This window comes from Phocoena sinus, chromosome 9 (assembly GCF_008692025.1).
Source record: "Phocoena sinus isolate mPhoSin1 chromosome 9, mPhoSin1.pri, whole genome shotgun sequence".
NCBI lineage: Eukaryota > Metazoa > Chordata > Mammalia > Artiodactyla > Phocoenidae > Phocoena > Phocoena sinus.
Window position 1 is genome coordinate 4,418,399 of NC_045771.1, and position 10,818 is coordinate 4,429,216.

The following is a 10,818-nucleotide window of genomic DNA, read 5'->3' on the forward strand; positions in this document are numbered from 1 at the left end:
AGCGTGAATGCCAGACTCTATGCAGCAGGTATGTCATTGTACTACTGGGGTTATAGGTGGAATTAAACACATTTCGGTGCATGATTGGAGCTCACAGCAATACCAACGTCTATCCCCTCTTGCAGAAGCAAAAAATGACTCAAGAGTGAAGTCATGGGCTTCCCTGGTGGCGCAGTGGCTGAGAGTCCGCCTGCCGACGCAGGGGACGCGGGTTCGTGCCCCGGTCCGGGAAGATCGCACGTGCCGCGGGGCGGCTGGGCCCGTGAGCCACGGCCGCCGAGCCTGCGCGTCCGGAGCCTGTGCTCCGCAACGGGAGAGGCCGCGGCAGTGAGAGGCCCGCGTACCGCAAAAAAAAAAAAAAAAAAAGTGAAGTCATTATCTGGTTTGTAAACAAAACTTACAAAACAAAATTCATAGAGTCATTGTTAACTATTTTAATTATTGTAATAAATAGGAGAGCACATTACTTAAGGAGAAACAGTTCTCCAGTTCCACGCATAATAATTGGATTATTAGTGGCTACATGAGCTGCCCTCCTTGTTGAATGCAACCATGTATCTTTGCAACACCTAGCCATTAATAAATTACCATTTAAAATTCTGATCACAAAGATTTTTTTTCATAATATTAGGTTCAATTTGCATATTTGGTCTCTCCAACAAAATGGGGGCCAAGTAAGCATCTTTTAACTGTTTCAAAAGTCATAGAAATGAAAGACAAAAAAAATCCTACTAAATATTACAAGGTCATAAAATGCACTGGCTCTCTCCAAACTTTGCTGCTAATTGTGTACAAACCCTCTACAGAAACTCACATAGAATCAGTAATGGAACTAACAAATTCTCCTGTTCTTTCACCCTCTCCCTCTCTCTCTCGATCTCATTTCTGCCATCAAGGCACAGGTAGACCTGGGACATGGTGACACCCTCTGGCCTTGGATTCCCAAGAAATGCTAAACCAAAAGAGGAAAGGCTGCCCACGTGTGTGCTGAATCACAGTCTCCATTTTTACGGCCAGAAGAATAGGATCCAGAGCTAAGAAGAGACCCAAGGTCCCCATACACGTAATCAGAGATGTCCCCAGTGCCATGTTTTTCCCTCAGTTCTGCCAACAGGCTTTGCTCTTGACTCTGGTAAGAGCCCAGGTCCTCTTGCTTTCTATCTCTTCTCTCCTTAAGCTGGAAGACAGACACCATTCCCATTCAAAGTTTCCATAGAAGGCCTGGGTGTGCCGTGTGCTTCCCTGGCTCACCAATAGTTTTCTCTGGTTCTGCGTTCACCTCAAACGTGCAAGGCATAGACTGACATGGTCAGGGAGTTTGACAATGGTTTAGATTGACTGTCCTCCTCAATCAGGTTTCAGCTGGATGCTTAAGTTGCACTTTCTCATCTAAATTTTGGACCCCAGGTCCCCAGTTCTGATCTTAGTGATTATCCGTACCTGGGTTCACTCTTTCCATTGACCCAAGATCACTGACATCGAGCACCTGTCTGAGTTACAGTTTCTTATAACCGTTTTAATTCATCATCCTCTCTTTCCCAGGAACATCTATAGCTCAAAGCTTAACTCAAAATGCCCAATAGGGGTTTTCGGTCTTACCTCTTAACCAATATGTGAACAATTCTCACAAATACATAGGATATAGGGGTAGCAGCCATTGAGTCTGCTCTGCATTGAAGTAGGGCAGACTTCAAGCTTCATCTTAGGAGTTCTTAATCACAGGGGGGACCCTAGGCCCCCTAAAATAGTCTATCTTCTCCCTGACTTTTTGAAATCCCATAATAAACGACAGGTCCTTTCCTTAAAATTCAGTATTTAGGCTGTCAGCTTACACACATGGTACCTTCATAGGAATTAGTCAAAGGTGGTCCATTTAGGATTAGGGCAGAAAAGCTATAGTGAGATCCCTTTTTCTGGAATAGTCCACAAGGACCCGGGGCTGGGAAAGTGACTAAGGTCTGAATTCAGCCCATCATGTTGCCCCCTGAGCCAGGTGCCCTTGCACAGGGCACAGTCTGTACAACAAAAAGAGCTGGGCCCACAAATTCCTTTAGAAGACCAAAGCATCGCCTTAGATCCATGTAGCGGGAATGTGCTTTCAAAGCAGTGTTTGAACGCATGAAAGGAAGAGCAACATAGAAGTCCTGATAATGTCTGTGAAGAAAGGAACACATAGGAGAGAGAATCCAAAAGACAAAACAAACTTCTATCTGTTTCATAATTTAACACATAGAGTTTGCCTGATTGGGAGAACTAGGGGTCCTTGCAAGAGAGTCAGGCTAATATTTCTTTGTATCCCTGAGATATCACTTAGAGTATTAACCACAGTAAGTCTTCAATAAGCTTTTGGTCGATAGAGGAAAGGGAGGGGTGACTAGCCAGTTTCCTGAGCCTAAAGAGTTAAATTAAAACTATATCTGGTTAAAAGCTATGGCCCACGTGATGATGTTCTAACGTCCCACTTACTTAGTAAATGTGGCTTAAATGGATCCTCCATACATTTCAATGATTCAAGTGTTAAATGGGAAATACGCACATACGGCGTACTGCTGCATTAGATATATGTGAAGGATACTAACAAATCCTTGTAAGTAATCCTTAAAAGGCAAAGGGGAGGGAATTCCCTAACAGTCCAGTGGTTAGGACTCCATGCTTTCACTGCTGAGGACCTAGGATGACCGAAATCCTACAAGATGCGCGGCACTGCCGATAAAAAAAAAAAGTCAAAGGGGAGAAATACACCCCTGCCCCACCGAATTTCACCAAAGATGAAATGTTCTCTGGAACACAGCAGAGCATACAGCTAACTTGGCTGCTTGCTCTGGTTTCGTTGGCATCTTTGTCTACCGTTAGCAGTGAGGGTAAAGGAGAGTAGATCAATTCTCCAGCAAACATCAAAATCTCGAAGTATTTGAACAGGATGCACATGACTAAACATTTTAAGGACCCACAGAGCACTGTCGTCTCGTCGTAAAACCCCATAAAAACTCTAGACTAAATCTCTCCCTAGGGAGCAAATACAAAATAATAAATTTATCTCTAAGACCAAGTCGAGGATTTAAATCTATAATAAGACGACTGGTCCGAAGGCACTGGGTAATAAAAACTCACAGGTTGTTGGGTTAAATATTCATGGAGCATGAACTGCAGCTATACCAGTGAGTTTCCTTCTCTGGATCAAAAATGTAGGATTACAAATATTTAATAAGTAATATCAGAGGACTCAGTGTCACTTACTGCAAACAAGAATACTTGTGCTAAACTTTTCCATCAGACAAAAACGGTGGTTTGCGGCCCATGTGCCGGTGCGGGCAATTGAGAAAAAGAAAAGTTTTATTTCATGTAGTTCAGAGTCGCAGTTAGAGGCGGAATTCTAGAATGGCAGCTTAGGGAGTCCAGCCGACCCACCTTCCCCAGAAAAACAACCACTTAACTAGTGAAAATTATTTTTTTAAACAACCACCTAAAGCCTCTGGAAATTGTCCTAAGGGCATTTAGCAAAGGAATGGAGAAACATTCATTTAAGAAAACCTACTAAATCTCATTAAAAACAGTGAAAGTCTACGGAATCTGAGCCCCCTCCCACCCCCAGCCCCCCAGCCCTGAGTAACTCGACCACAGGTGCTCTGACCTGAGCAGATGCAGCTAAGAAGACGGGGGCTCTCTCCCCACCTCACTCCCAGTGGAGCCACATTTTCACTTTGAAAGGGTAGGTGACGGGTGCTTCTCAGGCCTTCAGAATTCCAGGCAGGGACTTCCCTGGTGACGCAGTGATTAAGAATCTGCCTGCCAATGAAGGGGACACGGGTTCAAGCCTTGATCTGGGAAGATCTCATACACCATGGAGCAACTAAGCCCATGTGCCACAATTACTGATCCTGCACTCTAGAGCCTATGTGCCACAGCTACTGAGCCCATGCACCGCAACTACTGAGCCCATGTGCCACAACGACTGAGCCTGCACACCACAACTACTGAAGCCTGAGCGCCTAGAGCCCATGCTTCGCAACAAGAGAAGCCACCGCAATGAGAAGCCCGCTCACCACAATGAAGAGTAGCCTCCGCTCGCCACAACTAGAGAAAGCCTGTGCACAGCAATGAAGACCCAACACAGCCAAAAATAAATAAATAAATAAATAAATAAAAAGAATTCCAGGCAGGCATGGCTGAAAAGATGAGACTCCTACCTTGTGGTACAGAATGTCTACCCCAGGTATGATGGGCTGACAATACCGAGGCCTCGATTGACCCCATACCAGCTGATTCATAAGCAGAGGCTCCACAGCAGGAGTACAAGCCTAGAAGACCAGGGACTACCACTCCAACCCAGCTCTGCTCATACAGCAGGTGTGTCACTCCAGGAGAAGCAGACCAGGATGTGGATGGATTAAACAATTCAATCAAAAGACAGAGATTGCCAAACCAGCTTTAAAAAAAAAAAAAAGACTCAGTTACATGCTGTGGACAGGAAACACACTTTAGATTCAGAGGACAGGCAAAAAGGTTGAAAATTAAAAGATAGAAAAATGTATGCAAACAGCATCCTTGAAAGAGGTGGAGTTGCTATATTAATATCAGACTAAAGGGCTTTAACCAAAAAAAATGACTAGAATCAAAGAGAGACATTTTCTAATAATAAAAGAGCTTATCCATCAGGAATGTATAACCATTGTAAACATATACGCACCTAACGAAAAGGCTGAAAAAATACATAAAGCAAAAACGGACATAACTGAAAGGAGAAATGAACAATTTAACAATAATAATTGGAGATTTCAATGCCCCACTTATAATAATGGGTAGAACATTATGCTTTTTGCTAGGTTTATTCTAGTTTAACTGTGTATATGATTTAGGTTCCTGTGAGAAATTCCTTAGAATCCTCAGAGAGGCAGTGAAGGGATTAAAGTAAACACAGAGAGGGACAAATGGGGGTTAGACACAAAGGGTTGGGGGGAAGGGGAGCCAAAGTAAATAGGTAAATTACTTTAAGATATCAGTGGTTCTTTAGAAACTCACATAAAGCAAATATGTACAGCCCACAGTTCCCTGGCATTATCAATACTACATGAAAACAATACAATTTCTTTGAGCACAGGATTGCCAGAAAAAATATAGGATGCCCAGTTAAATTTGAATTCTGGATAAACAATGAATAATTTTTAGCATAGGTATATCAAAAAGATGGTATGGGACATCCTTACACTGAAAATCTATTTGTTATTTATCTGAAATTCACATTTAATTAGGTGTCCTGTATTTTCACTTGCTAAATCTGGCAACTTTGAGGGTCTGTTCTATACATGAGGTGGCACTTGCCCTCAGCCTAGGAGATAAAGCAAGCAGGGGTGCAGCCTTGAGAGTAATAAACAAGCCTAATACTCTTCCAACTGTGATGTGAGTAGTATCCTAGGGGAAATACCAAGGAGTTGGGGGTGGGAATTAGCATTTTCAGCTTAGGAAAAAAGTGTTAGGCCTTGGAAAAATAGTAGGTTACTGACTCCCCAGGGTGGGGGTGGGGCAGGAATGATCACCAGAATTCCAACAAAAGGAACAAGTTATTCAACTATGCCTGTCATTACAGCATTATTACAAGCACTATGGGAGGTAGAGAGGGGACAGGAGAGCAGGGAAACTAGGCTTGCCCCAAATGAGAAAGTTTACCTGAAGACAGGAATAGAAAGACATATACAAGTGAAATATGAGAACGGTACAAGACATCATTTTTGAGTGAGTGCCCAGGTAAAATCCAGGAAGGCTTCTTGGAGGAGGAGGAACTGGTGCCAGGCATCAGAATTGACAGAAGTAGTATACACACCCGGGCACTGAGAGGCAACATGGTATCACAATTCCCACCCTTTCAGTGCCTTTAATTTTCAGCCACTCTTTCACTCTAGACAAAGCCTATTCCCATTCTGTTCCATGTGTTCAGGTCAGCGGAACTGCTGGGGACACTTGCGCAGGTTCTACATAGCACAATGCTGTGGTCATCATTTACATCATGGTGCTCTGTCTGCAGCCACACGCTGCAGACTGGAAATCCAGGGCTCGGAGGGCCCAGGTGAGGGATTAAGTCATAGTTAGTGACCAAGAAAAGATTAGCAATTAGTAAAACCTTCTGGAAGGAAAGTTAGCAATAGCTGAACAAGAGCTTTAAACCTTTCGAGCCAGTAATTCCTCCGCCTCTGGGAATTTAGCTTTATAAAATAATCATGAGTGCGCACAAAGATTTAGTAACAAAGAGGGTCGTGGCTCAACGCTGCTAGGAACAAACAAGAAACAGCCTCGAAGTCCAAAAATTGGGGATTAATTAAAACTATTCTAAGTATTTTAGACAAAGGATATTTAATACAAGATATTGGTTTTCAGCAATTCCATCTCATCGGTAATTAAGCAGGGAATGGCAAGCCAACCTGAAGATTAGCAAAGCAGGCAGGTGTTACCGCTGCATGGCCAGGCAGCGAGTACGGCCCTGCTTTCAGAGACCAGGGGCTGGGATCGTCAGTCTGTGAGTGCTGGGGCCACCCACTTGAGCAAGAGAGCGGGGGAAGAATACTTTGTCTCCTGCCAACCCCCATGCTTCCATTCAGTCTCCCAGTGGCCCAACCAGGATCTGAGACACCCTGGAAAATGGAGTCTCCATGACACAGAGCAGAGCAAGGTAGGAGTAGGGGTGAACGTGAGAAAAAATGGGAAAATGGCTAGCTTGGTGGACAAGCCAGGTTTGTGTGGAATGGTTTCATTTAAAAAAAATGTATGCACGTCAAGACATAACAGACAAAAGGAACAGAAATGAAATATGCTTCTCTCGGGTTGTCGACATAACGGATGAAAGTGTTTTCTCGTCTACATTTGCCAAATCATCTATATAAACATGAGACATGTATGGAGCGTGCACGGTCGATTCCCTCCTCCTTGACTGAAGCTCTCACTCCCAAGGCCGCAGGGAGATTTGGTGGCCAAACCGAGACCTTCAAGCCCTGCCCCATCCTGGGGTGGAGGCAGGGTCAGGCTGCACCCAGAGACTGACTGATGAGTGTCAATCAAGGCCCACCTGGCCCACCCATTCCAGGGTGACTCTGAAGGGTCATCCCAGAACCAGAGGTCCCTCTACAATCAGCCAAGGCCATCAGTACTGATAGGAGCCGGGAGGACACGCATGGGACCTGAGGGTTCTGGGTGGAGGGAGTGGGACACAGGTTTACCAGGATGGGAACCCTTCCCATGGCCAAGGACCGAGGGTCCCAGCAAGGCCCCAGGAGCTGGTGCTGACTTGCTGCTACTGCAGGGCTCCATGAGGGCCACTGTTTCCTCCAAGCTCCTGGCAAAGGACAATGACCTGAACTGCCAAGGTCGATGGCGGCCCAAAGAATGGAGAGACTCAGAGGCGTGAGCATGAGAGGCTGGCTGCCGTGTAGGCAACCCCCCCTCCCCAGATATCTATGCTGCATGGGAGGGACTGGAAGACATTTCATTTACGATTAAAAACGCAATAATAACAAACGGTACAAGGGCACCTGGTACGTGAAGTCTGACTACTGATCGGGCCGACGGTCACAGATGCCCTAATGGAATCAGGCTCCCCGTCAGCAATGTGGATGCGGGACAGTAAAGGGAAGTATCAAGGTCAGGGTGGTACACAAGGGCATGGCCCTGAGAGCTATGGGAAGAGCTGACAGATTAGGGCACACCCGGCAGGAATATAACTGGCTGCTACATAAAGTATTCTGCAGTCTGTGCAACCACAAGACATCGATGTAGTTGGCAGGAGGCTGGGAGCAGCTGCCCAGGAAAACATTGTGACACCTCACCCAGTGTCCTCACTGACCCACTTCTCAAACCTGAAGCACACTGGCTGAGAGGAGGCTGTGTCCCCAGGGGAAAGGACCCTGCAATGCTGTGGCAGGTGCACCCGGGAATGATTCCCCCAGTCCTGTCCCACATGGACCTTCAGCTCTCTGGTCCATGCAGCCCAGGTTTGTCTAGAGGTCGAGGAATTTCTGCTATAGTGGTGCTGGGTATATGTGATTAGTTTTACAGATCCATTCTCCCTCTGCTCTCTGCCCCAGAAGTCTGACTCATAGAAATCTCATCACCGACTCCCAGGTGTTTCAGCCACTGGGGTGCCCTAGCAGGAATTCAGAGGGGAAAAGGCAGGCGAGGACAGGCTATGAGTCCTTGAACCCATCCCGGCAAAGTGGCTTCAATTTGAATGTACCCCCCACCCAATGGTCATTGATTTTCTAAAAGCAGCCTTCCCTAAATGAACCTATCATTCCAGGTTCCAGGTTCTGGTAACCTTTCCCCACCCCCGTCCCTCTGACCTAAGGGCGGTAACAGCTCTGTCCATTGTGACCCCCCTTTACCCAACCCAGACCCTTGTAAATAGTCCCATTATTAAATCCTCTAGAAATTATCCTAATTTAAGGACGTTCCTCTTCCTTGCTGAAAACCTACTGATGCAGTAGGCCAGACCACCCCTCACCAAGGACGTTCAGGGCACTTCCAAACTCGGGGGAGTGGGCCAAGCCAGCGACCACATCGGCTGCCTCTCCTCTTACCTTGGCCTCAAGTCCTAGCCATATGTCTTCATTCTCCATGGACTGCATGCCCTAAAGTCCGAATGATTACAAAGCTAAGTCCCTTTGTAGCAGGATTGATTGGAACTCATTAATCCATCTATAAGAGAATACCATGCTGGATTGGGCGATTGGAATTGACATGTATACACTGATGTGTATAACACCGATGACTAATAAGAACCTGCAGTATAAACCAACCAACCAACAAACAAAAACAACTAATACTAAACTTTCTTTGGGTTATTTGTATGGAAATATGTTAATATAAATGTTTCAGACATTACATGAAATTTCTAAAAATCTTATATGTTCTGGTATAATGTTATAAGTCATAATTCTAGTTATTACTTTCAAATGTATATCTCAGGGCTTCCCTGGTGGCGCAGTGGTTGAGAGTCCGCCTGCCGATGCAGGGGACACGGGTTCGTGCCCCGGTCCGGGAAGATCCCACATGCCGCGGAGCGGCTGGGCCCGTGAGCCATGGCCGCTGAGCCTGCGCGTCTGGAGCCTGTGCTCCGCAACGGGAGAGGCCACGACAGTGAGAGGCCCGCGTACCGCAAAAATTAAAAAATTTTAAAAAACAAATTAAAATGAAGACCCCAGAATAAAGAGAGGCAGGCAAAGGCATCTGTGACAACACACAGGCAGAAATGCTCCTCGGCTTGGGGACATGCAGCACTGCCCTTCACGTGCATTATGGCAACTCCTGCCCAATGTGCTTCATGAGACAATGCCACAAATGCAGATTAGGGAGTTGGGTTAAAGATGTAAAGTAAGCAAACTTGAATTTTGGCATAGGAAGGTACAATATCTGCAGATGAGTTCTTCCTCAGTGTCTCCATGGCCAAGTTCAACAAGGAACCTGAAAGCCATTCCTCCCTCCAGTTGCCGAGGTGATGCTGCCTTGTGAGACATGCTGTTTTCAGGGCTTGAGTGGATGGCAAAACATGAAGTGTGGTAAATACACTCAGTAAAAAAGCTCATTAATGGGTGTCATAACTAGATGGGGTTTAATGGCAGAAGCAGAATTTATGTCACACCTTGCAATAGGAGTAGGAAATGTTTTTTGTTTTGTTTTGTTTTGGTTTTTTTTAACATCTTTATTGGTGTATAATTGCTTTACAATGGTGTGTTAGTTTCTGCTTTATAACAAAGTGAATCAGTTATACATATACATATGTTCCCATATCTCTTCCCTCTTGCGTCTCCCTCCCTCCCACCCTCCCTACCCGACCCCTCTAGGCGGTCACAAACCACTGAGCTGATCTCCCTGTGCTATGCGGCTACTTCCCACTAGCTATCTATTTTATGTTTGGTAGTGTATATATGTCCATGCCACTCTCTCACTTTTTTGAATAAGAAGAAAGAAGAAGAAAGAAGCAGGGGCATCCCAGGCAAGAAGAATAGTATAAACAAAGGCTCAGAAATTGGAGCTAATTGGTCTCACACGCACCCCTTGTATTTAGAAATGTTGGTCTGAATTACATCTTGTGGGGTGAGTTGTATCCTCAGGGAAGCAGCTGAATATTTTCAGCTGGGTAAGTTATACAATATCCCTGGTGTACTTCTCCAGTGGACCTGGCGATGGGCTAGCTATTCTCCAAGCTACAAGAAGAAAAGAATTCTCCAAGAATCACCTAGCTGCCAGAGGACAAGCTTACCAGCATTAATATAATGTGTGACCTTCTGTAAGTTACTTCATCTCAGAGTAGCTTCTCCAAGAGTGATGAGAAAGTGACAATAAGTTAGCAAATTAATGAAAGACATGAAAGTAGGAACATAGAAATTTCTTTACATGCCTCCCACAAATAAATTACATAGTCAGTATTATTGAGCTGCTGTAACCTGACACAAGGGCAAAGTTGGGAGGCATTAAGCTGTTTCAGTGGTTGGTTTTAAAGAAAGTGAGAAAATTCAAGACTTCATTATTTTGAAGGCACTAATATTTACAAAATGTCTTAAGTTGATGTTGGCATCACAAATGAAAAATTTCTGCCCTCAGGGATTTCTGAATCTTTCAGGACCATTGAAATTAAAAGCAAGTGTGAGGCAGATGTTTGGTTGGGGAAAATCACCAATAAATAATAAAATGACAGGTGTCTCAAGATTTAAAGTCCAAGATTCAATAATTTCTAACTCTGAATTATGGGACAAACTCAAAGCATTTCCATATCAGTTACAATCTTAAGACAAATTTAGTGACCCAGAAAAATTGAGAAATAAAAAGGGCACAGGG